The sequence below is a fragment of the Apium graveolens genome, chromosome 8 (genome assembly GCF_009905375.1).
Source record: "Apium graveolens cultivar Ventura chromosome 8, ASM990537v1, whole genome shotgun sequence".
NCBI lineage: Eukaryota > Viridiplantae > Streptophyta > Magnoliopsida > Apiales > Apiaceae > Apium > Apium graveolens.
Window position 1 is genome coordinate 230,464,015 of NC_133654.1, and position 14,346 is coordinate 230,478,360.

Genomic DNA, 14,346 nt, shown 5'->3' on the forward strand with positions numbered 1-14,346 from the left:
AAATTGTACTAGTTTAGACAATTATCCCGAAAACCGGTATCGTTTAGATCAGTTTTTATAAATAAACGTACCATTTTATATCCGGAATGATCCAACGGGATACTAATTTTCCGTAATTATAAATAGCCTTTACCGTATTTTATTCCGTATCAAAAATCATTTGCAAACAGTAATTATATAATTTTCCAGAGAAAATTCATATATCCATAAACCTTTCTGAGAATCAAACAGCAATTTGAAGGTGTTAGTGATCTCTGTTCTCAAAGCTTGAGTAACCAAAATGAAGGTCTCAGAGTGTTCTATCAGTTTCTTCAAGTTTCAGAACTGCGGAAATCAAGGTTTATTTTCTATATTTTTATTTATTTTCGAATTATTTTGATTAAAAATATGAATTTTTGTTCGGATGATTGTTTGAATGATTTGATGATTGCATGTTGTAGAGCTTGTTTTCCTGATGATTTTGATATATTATATGACTGATTTGGAGTTCAATAACATGTTCAAAATTGAGTTTGATTTTCGAATTTTGAAATTGAGTTCAAAATTGAGTTTGATGTTCAAAACTGATTTGGAGTTGTATTTCCAAAGTTACGTCGAGGCGAACTTCTCGGCCAAATTCCGGCCAACTCAGGGATGGGTTGTGTGATTTAATGGCATGGTTATGTTCCTGGTATTGTGTAGTTATGATCTGGAGGTATTGGTGGAGTGAAGACACCGGAATCGTCTTCTCCGGCAAGACGGAACGTTTTCCGGCGACCCCCCCTGTAAAATTACAGTTTGGTACCTTAACTATTGGGGACGATGCAGATTAGTCCCTGAAGTTTCCAGAAGTTTCAAAATTAGGATTCCTGTTTTAAAAATATTTAAAAATTATATTTTCTAATTATTTTAATTATAAAAATTCGTTTTTAATTTCTAAAAATTCCAAAAATGATTATTTTAATTCCAAAAATTATTTTTAATTCAAAAATAAATCTGAATTAATTAGTTAATTAGTTTTAGTTAATAATTAATTGATTAATTGGTCAATTAATTCGAAAATTAATTGATTAATTGATTTAATTAATTATTAATTTATTTTAATTAATTATTTAATTAGATATAATTATTTAAAAATGATTTAAAAATTCTGAAAAATAGTTTCGAGCTTTAAAATATTATTTTAAATTGTTTTCAAGGCTCGATAATTATTATAAAATTATTTTGAAGCCAGATTTGGCCAACCGAACCCTGTTTATTACCCTGAACTTGATCCAACGACCCGTTTTAATTCCGAAAATTGTTTTAAAAATAATTTTAAATACCCGAAAGCCTGTGTATAACCCGAGACTCCTTTACAAATATTATGTCATTGATTATTTGACGTGTTATGTGCTATATGTGACTTTTTATTTGACTGTCGATCTATGTGTTCGATGTTTACTTATTTATAGCATAACTTTCAATCCATTAATCGGATCTGGGTAAGATGAAGGGTAGATAGAAGTGTGTATCGAATAGAATCGTATAAGTTGAGTATTGATAGATGCTTATGATATGTGATCAGAAGAGGCAAGGCGTAGGATAGGGAAACAGATAGTCGAGGAGTAGACGTTTGTGATTGGAAGTTAGCGCAGTATAGCAAGCTAGTATCAGGCAAGTGTTCTGAACTTTCTCGAGATATATTGTAGATGATTAATAGTCCTATTTTATATTGCAAGTGCTTTAAAGCACTGAACCCTAAACCCTAATTGCAGTTATTGATCTTGAGCCGTAAACCTTATTCTTTCTAAATCATTGATTGTTGTATACCCAAATACGTACCACCAATATACGATACTACTTTACAAATAGATACAAACTAAATACCAAACACTGAACCGATTTACTTACATATTCAAATCACTGTATCTTGTGCTTTGAAATACCAAATCCTGGTAACCCTGAAACATTGATTCCTTTATTATCCAATTCTTTCATTACCTAACAACTAAGCTTTAAAAAAAATGCCATCTTGATCCTTGTGAAGATCGAAACCATTTCATTATTGAACATCCCATGTTATTTAAGATTCTATTTAATGCTTTACATTGTTTATCTTGTTGTTATGTTAGAATTGGATTGTTTTTATAAAATTGTGGACCAGATTCGTGGTCAGACCATATTAATGGTCAAGTTAGGCCAATGTGTGCCTTCGATCCAGTAGTTAGAGTAGTGCTGTGTGATTTGCTCGGGGTTAGTGCGTGACTGATCAACAGCCTAACCTTGTTTTTAAAATAAAATTATAATATCCAATTCTAAATCATAATTCATTGTTCACTTGATATCATAACCCTTTTCACTTGATGATCATTATTCTCAGTCTTGTCATTGTGACTTGCTGAGCTAGTTAGCTCATTTGTGCAATGTTGTTTATGTTCTTTTCCAGTTAAGAAAGAACTAGTTGGTAGCGAGGATCCCCAGTCCAGCGCGAGAGCTAGGGGTTTAGGTTGATCGAGTTAAGTTAGTAGGCATCTTTTGAGATAATTTAAGTTTGTAAAAGTTTGTAATAATGTTTAATACTCAGTTCTGAGTTTGAATAGTTGGGATTTAAACGGTTTGTAATATAAGTGTGTGTTTGGCTTGTGTACATACTTTAACCTGTTGCGATCCGTGGTAGTTGGTAAGTAGGGTTATTGCATATTATTATTATCTTTATTACTGTTATAAGCAGGTTATATATAAGGTGTGTGTGTGTGTGGACCCCAAACATCTGACCCGGGTTTGGAGGGCACCACAGGTTTGGTATCAGAGCTACAGGTTATAAGTCACAGACACAAGCCTAGGTTGACGGGAATGGGTAGAGGGTTAGGATTATAAGTAAGAAATAGAAAAATAGAACGTCGAGAGGTTGAGTGCTACGGTATAATAGGTATTGGTATGATTCGCGTCGTGGTTCGAGATTCTTATATTGCGATATGATTTCAGATATCAGCGATGGCCGACTCTTTCATCCCCGTATCAGCAGATCACTCAGAGCCCTCAGTTGGAGTACCATCTTCAGATCCACGTCCTATTGTTCCACCAGTGTTGGCTATTTTACCTCCACCTGTGTTGCAGCCCATACCATTGCAGGCTATTCCACCCCCAAACATGAGGCCACCCATCAGAGGACCCCCACCAGCTGATTCAGATTCCACTGGGTATTCAGTTGCGGGTGCCCCATTTCAGTCTACATTGCATCATGTTCCTTATTACCGGTATGAGGCTCTTTTATTGGAGCGTGATTCCCTGTTGGCACAGATCCGAGAGCTGCAGCATATCATCAGGACTACAGATGTTGATCGCGGTGTGAGGGAGCTTTGAGAGGAGATCCATGTGACACGCAGGATTCTTGAGGCTAGGCTACATGGAGCTACATTACCTGGTCGAGGCCCTGATGCACTTATGGGATGGGCTAGTGAGGTGATGGAGGACTCTGAGAGGCTGGGAGGACCAGAGTTTCCTTGGAGTTAGATACAGAGATGGAGATGTTGATCAGTGCTGTTGTGGATGTTTAGTATGTACAGTATTGTGTAGTATGTATCAATAGACTTTTGGATTGTATTTATAGACTAGATCTACTGACTAGTGAGTAGGTTGTTGTACCCTTTTGCTTTTATTTCTGAAACATCTTGACGCTTGTACTACTTAAAACTTTTGATCTATATATTAGTACCTTTCCTTTTCAGCATTGTCATTTACTTTACTTCACCTATTTTACTTTACCTTATTTATTGCACCATTTATACCCCTGTGATACCATATACCCTATTCCCATAACTGTTTTTATTCTGTAAAGAAGCATGCAATTTACTTAGTTCAACTGTTACAACTGTTTAAAAAAAAGAGATATTTCTGTTTTACAAAACTTTTCTTTTATGCAAAGGATTTGATTTAAAAGCTAAATAAGTTGTTTGATTCTTTACAGAAAAATGCCTCCCAGAAGAAATACCCGCACCGACACTCACAATGAAGAAACCAACAAAAACAACAATAATAACCAAGATGATACAAACCAGAATACAAACCCAGGACCCATAGACCCAGCAATAGCCCAGATTCTTCAAATCTTGGCCCAACAAACAGTTCACCTGGCACAATAACAACAAAGACAAACCAATCCCCAGGTAACTTTTAAAACTTTTCAGGCGGTAAACCCACCAGAATTCAAGGGTTCCTTAGATCCGATTGAAGAAAATATTTGGTTAAAGGAAATAGAGAAGTCATTTGCCTTAGTGAAGGTGAAGGAAGAACAGAAGGTTGAGTTTACGAGTTATTACTTGAAGAATGAGGCCACCTATTGGTGGGAGACTGTGAAGACATTGGAAGGTACAGATGTTATTACTTGGGAAAGGTTTAAGGAATTGTTTTTAGAAAAATATTTCCCCCAGTTTGTTCAGGTTCAGATGGAGCTAAAGTTTTTAGAGTTAAAGCAAGGAAATATGTCGGTGGCGGATTATGAAAGTAAGTTTGAAGAGTTGTCAAGGTATGTGCCGTCATATGTGGATACTGACAGGAAGAAGGCTAAGAGATTCCAGCAAGGTCTAAAGCCATGGATCAGAGGGAAGGTAGCCATTTTTGAATTGGATACCTATGCAGGAGTTGTACAGAAGGCCATGATTGCAGAGACAGAGAGTGAGATGTCACAGAAGGAAAAGGAAAGTAAGAAAAGGAAATTTGAAGGGAATGAAGGTCAGTCACAACCAGGGAAGTTTCCAAATTTTAAGAAGGGCAAGTTTCAGCCAGGGAGAAATTTTAATTTCAAGAGACCAAATGCAGGCGACGGAGGCCAGGGCAACCGTCCAGTCAATATGAATCAGCCAAATCAGTTAAGGTTAACTTTTCCAGATTGTCAGGTATGTGGGAAGGAACATAGAGGATTTTGTAACAAGTTGAATGTAGTTTGTTTCAAGTGTAATCAGAAAGGGCACTATTCGAGGGAGTGCCAAAATCAGCCAGTGAGAGAGCCAGCAAACAAGGATCAGCCTATCCGGAATCCAGCAGTAAAGGTTCCAGCTATTGGATTTAGGTGTTTTAAATATGGGAAGCCAGGACATATAGCAAGGGATTGCAAGACACCGGCCCCAGTCAGTAATGCATTGAGAATTATGGGATCTACCCCACCAGTGAATGAGACTCCAAGGGCTAGAGTTTTTGACATGTTTGTAAAGGACACTATCCAGGATACTGATGTCGTGGCAGGTACGCTTAATGTGAATTCTTTATGTGCCAAAGTGTTAATAGATTCGAGAGCAACTCGAGCATTTGTTTCACAAGATTTTGTGAGTAAGTTAAATTGTCCAGTTGAGTATTTAAATAAAATAATGACTGTGGAATTAGCAAATCAAGAACGTGTATCTGTTAATCAAGTTTGTGGGAATTGTGAGATTGAGATTTCTGGTAGTAAGTTTTGTGTAGATTTGATACCATTTAAGTTAGGAGAATTTGATGTTATCTTAGGAATGGATTGGTTATCTAAGCACGATGCCCAGATAGATTGTCAAAATAAGAAGGTAATGGTGAAGACGCCAGACGAGAGGATAGTAACATTTAAGGGCCAGAAACAAGCAAAGAAATTCGTAATTATGATTCAAGCCAAGAAGTTACTACGACAAGGATGCGAGCATTTCATTGCTTATGTGATTGATAGAAGTCAAGAGCCAGCAAAACTTGAGGATATTCCAATAGTTAATGAATTTCCAGATGTGTTTCCCGATGAGTTACCAGGACTTCCTCCAGATAGAGAAATTGAGTTTGCAATCAACTTAGCACCTGGAACGGAACCAGTATCCAAGGCCCCGCACAGAATGGCGCCCGTTGAGATGAAGGAACTAGAAAAATAATTGCAAGAGTTGTTAGAGAAAGGAGTAATCAGACCTAGTGTATCCCCGCGGGGTGTACCGGTACTATTTGTCAAGAAGAATGATGGAAGCATGAGACTGTGCATCGACTATCGGGAGCTCAACAAGCTTACGATCAAGAACAAGTATCCGTTACCCAGAATTGATGATTTATTTGACCAATTGAAATGAGCCGAGTACTTCTCTAAGATTGACTTAAGATTGGGATATCATCAACTAAAGATTAAGCCAGAGGATATACCAAAGACAGCTTTCAGAACAAGGTTTGGACATTATGAATTTTTAGTGATGTCTTTTGGATTGACCAATGCCCCGGTAGCGTTTATGGATTTGATGAACAGAATTTTCAAGGAATATTTGGACGAGTCTGTTATTGTGTTTATAGACGATATTTTGATTTATTCAAAGATAGAAGAGGATCATGCAAAACATTTGAAAACAACTTTGGAGATTTTAAGGAAAAAGAAGTTATATGCTAAATTCTCGAAGTGTGAGTTTTGGCTACAGGAAGTTCAGTTCTTAGGACACATAGTCAGTAATGAAGGAATTAAAGTGGACCCAGCAAAGATTGAAGCAATTACAAATTGGGAAAGACCGAGAACACCAACAGAGGTAAGAAGTTTCTTGGGATTAGCGGGATATTATCATCGATTCGTTCAAGATTTCTCAAGGATTGCAACACCATTGACAAAGCTTACACGGGAGAATGAAAAGTTTATATGGAACGATAAATGCGAAGAAAGTTTTCAGGAATTAAAGCAAAGATTAATCACGACACCTGTTTTGTCACTTCCAGGTGATCAAGGAAATTTTGTAATCTATAGCGATGCTTCTCATAAAGGACTCGGATGCGTTCTGATGCAACACGATAAGGTGATTGTGTATGCGTCAACGCGACTGAAACCACAAGAACAGAAATATCCTACTCATGATTTGGAGCTAGCAGCCATAGTTTTCGCTTTGAAAATTTGGAGACATTATCTATATGGAGAAAAATGCGAGATTTACACAGATCATAAAAGCTTGAAGTACATATTGTGACGACCTCAACCCCGGGGTCAGGAGTTGACGTCATCAACAACAATAACAATTATAAATCAATCTAAAATATAATTACGACCCCTTTTACCAAGACCTTTTCCAGGTTTAAGTATGACTCAGGTTACTCAACTAACACAACTCAAACTTACAACAATCATCTCGACGCAGCTAACTTAACACAGCAACTCAACAGACCACCCTTGGTCTAGCACAACCATCTCAGAGGAGTCCGACACGAAAGGAACTGGAACTCTGCCCGAATATCACCGAAGAATCTCCTAGGCATTTGCAATATATATATAAAACATTCTGCAAGGGTGAGCAATTGCTTGCTCAACAGCACCACTATATGAATAACAAGTATAACAGTTTAAAGTAAAACAGTTACAGGAACAAAATTCATAACTTGCCAGAAACATGTAAAACAGTTATAAACTGGATATCAAAACTAGCATGCTCTGTAAAACAAGATCAACAGTCGTGTGCTGTGCATAAAAACCATAGTTCAATTTTTTAGCATGCTATTCCATTTTCAAACCTTCCGTTTCACGACAGGAACCATAACCATCTGTCCCGTTACGGGGACCCAAAGCCATTTGTTCCATTACTGGAATCACCAAAAATCATAATCATATATGTATTGGATGTTATCTAGGGACGGCTGATCAGGCCTCCACACAAATTATCTAGGATAGTTGGCCGGACTATCACACAAAATGTCTAGGAAAGCTGATCGGGCTTTCACACAAAATCACCGGATCCGCAGAGACTAGCTAGGTCTCTAATTATCTATGCTGGACTAATCGGTTATGTAACGCGCGCAACCGAATTAGCCACTTACACAACGTTATCCAATATCTGATTCATTTTATCCAGTTTTAGAATCACTTTTACCTATCTCTTGTTAGAAATCGATTCTATCACAACACACTATTCAAAATCTCTTTTTCATTTTTAATCACAGTTTAGAGATAGATATTTTCAGAAGTTACTTTTCCCCAAAAACACATATTTAACAACATTTTCAAACACAGGGGATACGTAACTTAAAACGTTTATGTTCCATTACGAGAATAAAACATTTAGTTATTCACATATACTGAATCATAAAAGAATGGTCAGGGGTACTTGCCTTGCAGAGCGATACAACTATCTCTGATTGACCTTGAACCGATTCGAGACACTCAGCTTTATCGCTTTACTGTTTGACTATCCTGGATCCGACTTCAACGCCTAGGTCCTTCGCTTAGGAACCTCGCTGCGCTTGTCGACTGATCACTAGATTATCTTTAGTTCGATATCACTTTTTGAGTCCTTTGACTAATACCTACAGAGTCGAAATACCCTACGTTAGACGTCTAGGTATGCTTGACATATCCTCAATACCAATTCTACCCAACGATATTCAAACCCGACTCGTAATTATGTATATTATAATAACATACACAACAGTTAGGGTTCACAATCTCGAAAAATCGGTTCGGTGTTCATTTTCAGAAAATACGTATACTCGATATTTTATGAAATTAGGGTTACTGGATTTGGAAAAATATTTCATCACATCGTACAATCAAGTTTCGGAGAATAGGATTATCATATCCTTTGCAAAATATTCTATTATAACACACCGGCAGGCTTCGCAACATACTTATTTATAAATATGTATATACATACGTTCGACTAGTAACCCCGCATTAAGATTTATATTTATAAAGCGATTTATATATTATAATACAAATAAATGAATCGATTGGTAATTTCGGTAATTATAGGATATGTTCCCGAATTTTCAAAATAATAATTTCTCAAAATTTGGGCAGCACCTCCTTTATTTATCGGACTGCCAGTCGATATCATATCGACACCAAACCCAATCACAATACAACATCAATTCAATCACATCCCAACGACTACAATCCAAATTAGTTTACACAACTATCGACTAAATCATTACAGCTGATAATTACACTTTGTACTAATTATACTTAATAATATTATTTTTATTTTAATAATAATAGGACTCAGAATAATCATCACGGTCCACCGTCGGCTCACTATTGTTCATCGCTGACGGCGGCGAAATTCGCGGTACCCGATTAATTCGGGTGCCCATTACGAATTCCACCGATTATTTTCTTAAAAACTTCGAATAACCTAAACATCAATAACCCGAGGAATTTTCAGAGAATCATTCGGGTTTTTCTTTATTGTTAAAAAAAATAAAAATAACTCCGAATAATCCCAAGAAATTGTCAGGCTAATCAGTATAACCAACCAAATAACTATACATACACCCGCGTGTATACACACGCCGGAAAAACAATCGGACAAAATAACAACGGGCAGCCCAAGATACAAATGGAACATGATGGTATCCAGACAAGAACAAGAAGCGCAACACAGATAATTGCATCACGCACCCAGGACAGGTAACCCACACGCCACCACAGTCGCCTTGCCGGAAAGCAAGGGACGGCGGCGATAAGAAACATAAGGAAGCAGGCGATCCAACTTACCGGAATAAACAGGAAGAAAAGAAGAGGGGTAACAGGGCATGATCAGGAGGAAGAGAATGGGGAGGGATCGAGAGAGAGATTCCCATCGAGTGAGAGAGCCGAAAGATTAGAGATGAAAGGGAGAGACTACAGGGGTGGGAACAATCTATTATTTATTTTATTGTTTTCTATATAGAAAAATTTCAGCAGTTGACACGTGTTAGCAGATTAACAGAATTATAACACGTAGCAATAAGGATTGATACGAACTTCCCGCGACCCGGTTTTTGTCCCGAGATTCGAAATTAACGGAATAAGGTGCGAATAAAACAGCCTCCAAAAATTACGAAAATAGCTTTAAAATATTACAAATATCCCGAAGTTTATAAAAACATAATTTGTTGAAATTTTAAAATAATTTCTGAAACACAATTCATACCCGTTTTTATCAATTAAACGAATCGACGCGCGGGTGAAACTAACTCTGAAAATTCCCAAAATAATTTTAAAATTCTCAGAATAATACGAACTTGATAACATATAAGTTTCATAATTTTTAAAGATTTCCATAATTAAATATGGATTTTACCATTAAACACACTCAGAAAATCATTTAAAAATAAATAATTAATAAAATATTGATTTCTCAATTTTATAAATAACTAAAAATAATTATTGAAATTATAAAGTCATAAAAACAATTTTAGATACAATCCAAGTATTTAGGGAAATAAAACTGCAATAATACCATTTTTAACAACGACACAAAATCATACAATTCATTAATTAATCACGTAATTCAATTCCATATACTAGTAATCACATACACATAGTGACAGAGTAATAACCCACTAAACCCACAAAAATATTTTATTTAATTATTTATTCCATAATTACACATTTAAATAATAATAAAAGTATACGGGTCGTTATACATATTCACACAGAAGGAGCTTAATATGAGGCAGAGGAGATGGTTAAAATTGATTAAGGATTACGACTGCACGATTAATTATCATCCCGATAAAGCAAATGTTGTGGCAGACGCGTTGAGTCGGAAAGAAAAGTTAAATGTGTTATCAGTGGCTGAGGAGATATATGCGGAATTTCAGAAACTGGAATTGGAGATTAGAGTTTGCAAGCCTGATGAAGTGAAATTGTATAGTATAACTTTCCAGCCGGAATTGTTAGAAAAGATAAGGAAGTGTCAAGAAGAGGTAATGGATCAGGACATAAATCGTTTGCTAGGTGAAGAATAATGCACGCAAAAGGACGATCAAGGTATTCTTAGGTTTTCTTCTAGAATTTGGATTCCACCAGTGACGGAGTTGAAGAATGAAATTCTACAGGAAGCTCATAATTCAAGGTATTCAATCCATCCAGGGAGTACCAAGATGTACAGAGATTTAAGAGAAAATTTTTGGTGGCCAGATATGAAGAGGGAAATTGCGGAATGGGTTAGCAGATGTTATACCTGTCAAAGAGTTAAAGCAGAGCATCATAGACCAAGTGGATTGCTATAACCATTGGAGATTCCAGAATGGAAGTGGGAGCATATCGCCATGGATTTCATAGTTGGATTACCAAGGACAAAAGCTAATTATGATGCCATCTGGGTTATAGTGGATAGACTTACCAAGTCAGCTCATTTTCTGCCTATAAATGAAAAATTTTCTCTCGACAAGTTGGTCCATATGTACCTGAAGGAAATTGTAGTTCGTCATGAAGTTCCTGTGTCTATCGTATCCGATCGAGATCCAAGATTTAATTCGAGATTTTGGAAGAGTTTTAAAGAATGTTTGGGAACGAGACTGAATATGAGTACGGCTTACCATCCACAGACGGACGGCCAGAGTGAAAGAACGATCTAGACAATTGAAGACATGTTGCGTGTTTGTGCTATTAATTTCAAAGGAAGTTGGGACGAGCATTTACCCCTGGTAGAATTTACTTACAACAACAGTTATAACGCCAGTATTGGGATGCCACCCTATGAAGCCCTTTATGGACGCAAATGCAGATCTCCAGTGTATTGGGACGAGGTAGGAGAACGCAAAATACTTGGACCTGAATTAGTACTACACACAAAGGAAGTTGTTGAAGTTATCCAGAAGAGATTGATAGCAGCACAAGACTGTCAAAGGAAATATGCAGATCAATCAAGGAAAGACACGGAATTCGAAGAAGGGAATTTGGTATTACTGAAAGTATCACCGTGGAAGGGATTAATGAGATTTGGAAAGAAAGGAAAACTGAGCCCAAGATACGTTGGACCTTTTGAGATTTTAAAGCACGTTGGCAAAGTAGCTTACGAGTTGGCGTTACCTCCGCACATGGAGCACATTCACAATGTTTTTCACATATCGATGCTTAAAAAGTATAATCCAGACTCCAGGCATGTAATAGAATATGAGCCAATAGAGTTTCAGGAAGATTTGTCATATATAGAGAGTCCGATAGAAATTCTAGAGGAAAGAGAGAAAGTATTGAGAAATAAAGTGGTAAAGTAAGTAAGAGTATTGTGGAGAAACCCAAAGGTTGAAGAGTCAACCATGGAGTTAGAAAGTGATATGAGAGCAAAGTACCCTCATTTATTTTCTTAGGAGATTATGAGGACATAATCCTTTTAGGGGGGGGGGGTGAAGGATGTAATATCCGAGATATATCGTGTAATTATTTTGCTAATAAATAATTATTATGTCTGCTCAGTATTTATTCTGTGAATTATTTGTTAAGTGTTAAATGTGTTTGGATGTTAAAAAAAATAATATTAATTGAGTATTTTAATTTTTATATGTCCAAAATAAAATATAGATAATTATCATATCTTCCTAAATATTTTTATGTTGATTTATGATTTTATAGGAAATATATGGATTTTATAAAATCTTTTTCCAAGTATTTAAAAACTATTTTATATAATCGGGAACCAACTGACGTCATCCGTTTTTACGTTTTTATAACCCGAAACTCTTCTGAAAACTCCTTGCTAACCTAATTGCAATATTCCGAGCATTTTCCATGTTTCGACTTTTTCGATCCGGCATACAGTTTGTCCTGCGCTGGTCCCGGCGTAACATTTTCCATACATTATTCGTTTCGGTAAATCAATAAAACTCGTATTTTCGATAAACGGGATCTTTTTATTAAACTATTACAATTATCACCTCGTAATACGTGTAACCAGGAGCTGAGACCAAGACTGCAGTACAAATTGTACTGGTTTGGACAATTATCCCGAAAACTGGTACCGTTTGGATCAGTTTTTATAAATAAACGTACCATTTTATATCCGGAATGATCCAACGGGATACTAATTTTCCGTAATTATAAATAGCCTTTACCGTATTTTATTACGTATCAAAAATCATTTGCAAACAGTAATTAAATAATTTTCCAGAGAAAATTCATATATTCATAAACCTTTCTGAGAATCAAACAGCAGTTTGAAAGTTTTAGTGATCTTTGTTTTCAAAGCTTGAGTAACCAAAACGAAGGTCTCAGAGTGTTCTATCAGTTTCTTCAAGTTTCTGAACTGCGGAAATCAAGGTTTATTTTCTATATTTTTATTTATTTTTGAATTATTTTGATTAAAAATATGAATTTTTGTTCGGATGATTGTTTGAATGATTTGATGATTGCATGTTGTAGAGCTTGTTTTCCTGATGATTTTGATATATTATATGACTGATTTGGAGTTCAATAACATGTTCAAAATTGTGTTTGATTTACGAATTTTTAAATTAGGGTTAATAACCCGTATGAATGTTCTTAATTGAAATTTAGGGCTTTTTGATTTAGGGTTATTAGCTGTTGACATATAGTGGGTTGTGTTCCTTATGAAATTTGCAATCGATTGGTATATAGCTCGTTAACAGAGGATTCGTGAATCGAAGGGAGTTGTATTTCCAAAGTTACGTCGAGTTCGCCGGAAACCGGCGAACTTCTCGGCCAAATTCCGGCCAACTCATGGATGGGTTGTGTGATTTAATGGCATGGTTATGTTCCTGTTATTGTGTAATTATGATCTGGAGGTGTTGGTGGGGTGAGGACGCCAGAATCGTCTTCTCCGGCAAGACAGAACGTTTTCCGGCGACCCCCCTGCAAAATTACAGTTTGGTACCTTAACTATTGGGGACGATGCAGATTAGTCCCTGAGGTTTCCAGAAGTTTCAAAATTAGGATTTCTGTTTTAAAAATGTTTAAAAATCATATTTTCTATTTATTTTAATTATAAAAATTCGTTTTTAATTTCTGAAAATTCCAAAAATTATTATTTTAATTCCAAAAATTATTTTTAATTCAAAAATAAATCTGAATTAATTAGTTAATTAGTTTTAGTTAATAATTAATTGATTAATTGGTCAATTAATTCGAAAATTAATTGATTAATTGATTTAATTAATTATTAATTAGTTTAATTAATTATTTAATTAGATTTAATTATTTAAAAATGATATAAAAATTCCGAAAAATAGTTTCGAGCTTTAAAATTTTATTTTAAATTGTTTTCAAGGCTCGATAATTATTATAAAATTGTTTTGAAGCCAGATTTGGCCAACCGAACCCTGTTTATTACCCTGAACTTGATCCAACGACCCGTTTAATTCCGAAAATTGTTTTAAAAATCATTTTAAATACCCGAAAGCCTGTGTATAATCCCAGACTCCTTTACAAATGTTATGTCATTGATTATTTGACGTGTTACGTGCTATATGTGACTTTTTATTTGACTGTCGATCTATGTGTTCGATGTTTACTTGTTTATAGCATAATTTTCAATCCATTAATCGGATCTGGGTAAGATGAAGGGTAGATAGAAGTGTGTATCGAATAGAATCGTATAAGTTGAGTATTGATAGATGCTTATGATATGTGATCAGAAGAGGCAAGGCGTAGGATAGGGAAACAGATAGTCGAGGAGTAGACGTTTGTGATTGGAAGTTAGC